Here is a 5,819-nt window from a genome sequence, read left to right on the forward strand (position 1 = left end):
ACGGACTGGGACTCCCAGCCTCAGTGTGGACCCAGACTCCCGGCCTCGCCGTGGACTCGGACTCCCGGCCTCAGTGTGGACTGGGACTCCCTGCCTCAAGCTGAAGCCCAATGCAGTCTGGGATAGAAGGACTGTTTCTCTGAACTTTTATTTCTCTATTATTCTAATTTATTGCTGGGCGTTTTATTTATTTTTTTTAAAGAAACGTTTTCCCATAAGAATCTGTATTTAAGTATCTGCACCTAGGTGTCTTGGTCCCTAAGATGGTGCTGTAAGTGGCAACTTGTAAACATTTCACTGTACTCATGTGAGTATATTCACCAATAAAGCTAATTCTTCTATTCTTGAAAAGCATTTGGAATATTAACTTACCTGTTCTGGACAAAAGGTGAGAGTTAGTAACATCATCCTTTACAATATGTTGCATTATCAACTGGACATCTGCATTGTATGAGGGTATGGGCATTGTGAACTATGTGTAATTTTTTTTAAAAATCCTTTCTGATACACTGTCTAGTTATAGATATCAATATTTTAAAGCATAATATTACACCTCTGGAACAGATGGGACTTAGAACTACATTATTTTGTGTATGCATACAGATCTATCCTTAAAGCCAAATCACTGACTACTGCCAACTCGCAGTGTACCTAAGGAACAATGTATGGTTCCATAGCACATGCTGAGAAATGCATTCACTGTCAGCTCCAATATCTGTGCGTGTGATTATTTCAAACTTCTGGAAGCAGTAAGGCTTTAAAATATATATGAAACAAATTAATCAAACATTAACCTCTAAAACTCAGGCAACAAACTCTCATGTCCGCTTCCCAGTAAACCTGCTTCAAATAACCAAGAACTTCAATCTCAGGGTAAGTTAGAATAGAGACAATTTGGGAAAAAAACAAGCTAGCAGACTGATCTTGTGAATATTGTTTTGCAAGCTGATACTGAAAAATATGCTGCTTTTTTTTGTAACTAGTTGACTTCAAGAAGCATGCTTATGTCTGAACTAGATTTTAATATCCATCTGCATATGTTATCACAATCTTGAGAAGAAACTAAGCAAAGAACTATGACCTGTGAGAATTCATTTGCTCTATCTCTGCTGAAGGAGAACAAACTCTTCCAGTGAAAGATAATACAGTCGGGCTTTGTTAATCACCTGTTCTTTAAGGATTCCATCCACCCCTCCCCCTCTCCCCTTCCCCCATAGCTATTGTGTACCTCTGTTGAAGGTGTATCATGATGTGTTAAACTCTACTGGCTATCTCTTTCCCGGATAAATGATCAACTAAGCAAGAGGACAAGGGACCTCATTGTGATAAGGTCAGTCATTTAAAAACTAAAGTAAAAGGCTTTGTGCAAAGTGCCAATTTTGACTGTGTTCACGCCGGTGACATGTTCAAGTCTCTGTTGATTTTAAAGGACACTCCTCGCGCCTCTAAGGCCAGGGAGAGACTGAACCATCAACGGCCCTCACCACCCCCCACATGTTGCTGCATCAAACAAGATGTTCAGGATTGTTCTGCTTCATTGAGGCAGAAAGACAGCGAATTACCCTCGTCACGTAAACCTTTCTACCGCAATTCGATCCATTCTCTGTTTAAAGTCACTCGCCGTTAGAATTCCAAAATACTTTCAACTCTCATTTAAACTCTCATCACTTGCTGAGCCGGAAGTTAGGCAGAAGCTACACCAAGGAAAGAAGCACCCATCTCAAATGTAAGTGATTCAAGGCAGGAAAGTGATATTGAGTGTCTAATCTGTAATTACATCGAAAGATAAGCCACAACAATTGTTTTAGGTAAAACACAAATGTTTGTATCTGTTCTGAGCAGCAGTAACTTTTCATCGTTGGTAAAAATAATGTTATACTTTTTTATGAATGAAATCCAACAGTGAAATGTAATGCAATTTGTCTTTTTTTTTAAAGAAGGTGAAGATTTTCACGGAGAACAAACTTCTTAATTTATTTTTCTGGAACTAGCTGATTAGCTCAAAAAATACTTCGTGTTTTACGGAAAATACGCCTTAATTCTCCGGACGTATCTGTGTGCGCAAGATTTTGTTTTGTATCTTTGTTCTCGTGCTGCGGCCTGCACTTCTAGTTAATAAAACAATTGCAACATATGGAATCAGACTCATAGAGTCATGGAGATGTACAGCATAGAAGCAGACCCTTCGGTCCAACTCGTCCATGGGACCAGATATCCCAAATTAATCTGGACCCATTTGCCAGCACTTGGCCCATATCCCTCTAACCCCTTCAAGTTTCACAACATCTTTCCTCTAACAGGGAGACCAGAATTGAATGCAGTATTCCAACAGCGGCCGAATCAATGTTCTCAAGTTTACAGAGGGCAAAGTGTACATATACCCATCCAGGATGCTGTAATTGTACCAGCATCCACCACTTCCTCTGGCAGCTCATTCCATACACATGTTGAGACCGCATGCTTGCTTTCAATTGCAATAATGCCTTCTGTCTGAATGTAAAATTAAAAATCACCAGGGAGAAGTGTGTAGTTAGAATTTATCAGATTTAATTTAAATCTCTCCGTAAACTATTATTAGCTAATAATTTCCTGATAGCCCAGCTAAAATACTGCAAATTGCACATTAGTATGGTATCACTAATCTACCCACAGCAATAATTTGTCCAATTGAGCATCTCCACAATCTTTAAAGCCACTGATTTATAATCCCAGTATCAAATTGAATTTAAATACCCTGCAGCCACTTCAATATTCTTTTGTGATTGCAATCTAAATCTCTCTGGATTAAACACCACAACTGTTTGTTCAGGTTTCGGATTTCCAACATGTTACCAAGTTTCAGTGATCCCTGTTTTGCTAAACTCCAGGCAAACATGACTTCCTGACATTTTAATCAATACTTTGTTGTGGGAAAGGACTAAAACTATAAATGGTGCATGAGAAATGACCTTGTATAAGCTTAGCATTCCTCACTGTTTGTCCTAAAACATTAGTAGGTTACAGTACAGAAAGAGGCCATTCAGCCCATCGTATCTGTACTGACCTTGACTATTATGACATACTGCTGGCTGGAATCCCACACTTTGCCCTCTGTAAACTTGAGAACATTGGTTAGGCCACTTTTGGAATACTGCATTCAATTCTGGTCTCCCTGCTAGAGGAAACTTGAAAGGGTTCAAAAAAGGTTTACAAGGATGTTGCCTGGGTTGAAAGATTAGAGCTACAGGGAGAGACTGAATAGGCTGGGGCTGTTTTCCCTGAAGCTTTGGTGGGGGGCCTTAAAAAGGTTCATAAAATCATGAGGGGATTGGATAGGGTAAAAAGATAAGGTCTTATCCCTGAAGTGTGGGATGCCAGAACTAGAGGGCATAGGTTTAGGGTGAAAGGGGAAAGATTTAAGAGACCTAACTGGTAACTTTTTTACGCAGATGGTGGTGCCTGTGTGGAATGAGCTGCCAGAGGAAGTGGTGGAAACTGCTATGTTTTCCAACATTTAAAAGGCATCTGGATAGGTATATGAATACAAAGGTTTGAGAGGGATATGGGCCAAATACTGACAAATGGGACCAGATTAATTTAGGATATCTGGAAAAGGATAAACCAGATCTAAAAATTGAAGTTGTAAATTGGAAAAAGGTCAATTTTGACCGTATTGAGCAAGAACTTTCAAAAGCTTATTGGGGGCAGATGTTCGCAGGTAAAGGGACGGCTGGAAAATGGGAAGCCTTCAGAAATAAGATAACAAGAATCCAGAGAAAGTATATTCCTGTCAGGGTGAAAGGGAAGGCTGGTAGGTATAGGGAATGCCGGATGACTAAAGAAATTGTGGGTTTGGTTAAGAAAAAGAAGGAAGCATATGTCAAGTATAGACTGGATAGATCGAGTGAATCCTTAGAAGAATAGAAAGGCAGTAGGAGTTTGCTTAAGAGGGAAATCAGGATGGATAAAAGGGGACATGAGATAGCTTTGGCAAATAGAGTTAAGGAGAATCCAAAGGGTTTTTACAAATACATTTAAGGACAAAAGGGTAAGTAGGGTGTGAATAGGGCCTCTCAAAGAGCAGCAAGGTAGCCTTTGTGTATAGCCAGAGGCAATGGGGAAGATATTAAATGAGTATTTTGCATCAGTATTTACTGTGGAAAAGGACATGGAAGATGTGGAATGCAGGAAAATGAATGGTGACATGTTGAAAAATGTCCATATTACAGAGGAGGAAGTGCTGGATATCTTGAAATGCATAAAGTGGACAAATACCCAGAACCTGATCAGGTGTACCCTAGGACTCCATGGGAAGTTAGGGAAGTGATTGCTGGGCTTCTTGCTGAGATATTTGTATCATCGATAGTCACAGGTATGGTGCTGGAAGACTGGAGGTTGGTGCCATTGTTTAAGAAGGGTAGTAAGGTCAAGCCAGGGAACTATAGACCAGTGAGCCTGACTTCGGTCGTGGGCAAGTTGTTGGAGGGAATCCTGAGGGACGGGATGTACAGGTATTTGGAAAGGCAAGGACTGATTAGGGATAGTCAACATGGCTTTGTGCATGGGAAATCATGTCTCACAAACTTGATTGAGTTTCTTGAAGAAGTAACAAAGAGGATTGATGAGGGCAGAGCAGTAGATGTGATCTATATGGACTTCAGTAAGCCGTTCGACAAGGTTCCCATGGGAGACTAGTTAGCAAGGTTAGATCTCATGGAATACAGGGAGAACTAACCCTTTAGACACAGAACTGGCTCAAAGGTAGAAGACAGAGTGTGGTGGTGGAGGGTTATCTTCCAGACAGGAGGTGTGTGACCAGTGGAGTGCCACAAGGATCAGTGCTGGGTTCACTACTTTTCATCATTTATATAAATGATTTGGATGTGAGCATAAGAGGAAGAGTTAGCAATTTTGCAGATGACACCAAAATTGGAGGTGTAGTGGACAGCGAAGGAGCTTACCTCAGATTACAACGGGATCTTGATCAGATGGGCCAATGGGCTGTGAAGGGGCAAATGAAGTTTAATTTAGATAAATGAGAGGTGCTGCATTTTGGGAAAGTAAATCTTAGCAGGACTTATACACTTAATGGTAAGGTTCTAGGGAGTGTTGCTGAACAAAGAGACCTTGGAGTGCAGGTTCATAGCTCCTTGAAAGTGGAGTCGCAGGTAGGGTAGTGAAGAAGGGGTTTGGTATGCTTTCCTTTATTGATCAGAGTATTGAGTACAGGAGTTGAGAGGTCATGTTGCAGCTGTGCAGGACATTGGTTAGGCCACTGTTGAAACATTGCATGCAATTCTGGTCTCTTTCCTATCAGAAGGATGTTGTGAAACCTGAAAGGATTTAGAAAAGATTTACAAGGATGTTGCCAGGGTTGAAGGATTTGAGCTACAGGGAGTGGCTGAACAGGCTGGAGCTGTTTTCCATGGAGCATCAGAGGCTGAGGGGTGACCTTATAGAGGTTTACAAAATTGAGGGACATGGATAGGATAAAGAGACAAAGTCTTTTCCCTGGGGTATAGGTATACAACGTATTCAAGAAGAACGAATATTCAAAAAATACAGTCCGCAGATTCCTCAAGAACAAACCACGACAAGCAGACCAAACACAGCTAGAAACCCTAACCATACATCAAAGAAGTTTCAGAAATGACAGTCAGACTACTAAGACCCCTCAGAATCCTTGTAGCACACAAACCCACCAACACTCTCAAACAAAAACTAACAAACTTAAAAGACCCAGTACAACCCATGGACAAAACCAACGTCATCTACAAAATTCCATGCAAGGACTGCCACAAACACTACGTAGGACAAACAGGAAGAAAGCTAGCCACCAG

At 40.9% G+C, this 5,819-nt stretch overlaps 1 protein-coding gene across 2 annotated transcripts in view; it reads left to right on the forward strand.

The window, feature by feature from the left end:
• Positions 1–1,100: 1,100 nt before the first annotated feature.
• LOC122559370 (hyaluronidase PH-20-like) overlaps positions 1,101–5,819 on the forward strand; it is a 17,606-nt gene continuing 12,887 nt past the window's right edge. The window contains exons 1-2 of one of the 2 annotated variants that reach the window (XM_043708817.1): positions 1,102–1,330; positions 1,430–1,726. The gene's annotated coding sequence lies outside the window, so the exon portion shown is untranslated. Of the gene's footprint in view, positions 1,331–1,429; positions 1,727–5,819 lie in introns of both variants that reach the window. The other variant, XM_043708818.1, reaches the window with a different exon arrangement.

The sequence above is a fragment of the Chiloscyllium plagiosum genome, chromosome 19, assembly GCF_004010195.1.
Source record: "Chiloscyllium plagiosum isolate BGI_BamShark_2017 chromosome 19, ASM401019v2, whole genome shotgun sequence".
Taxonomy (NCBI): domain Eukaryota; kingdom Metazoa; phylum Chordata; class Chondrichthyes; order Orectolobiformes; family Hemiscylliidae; genus Chiloscyllium; species Chiloscyllium plagiosum.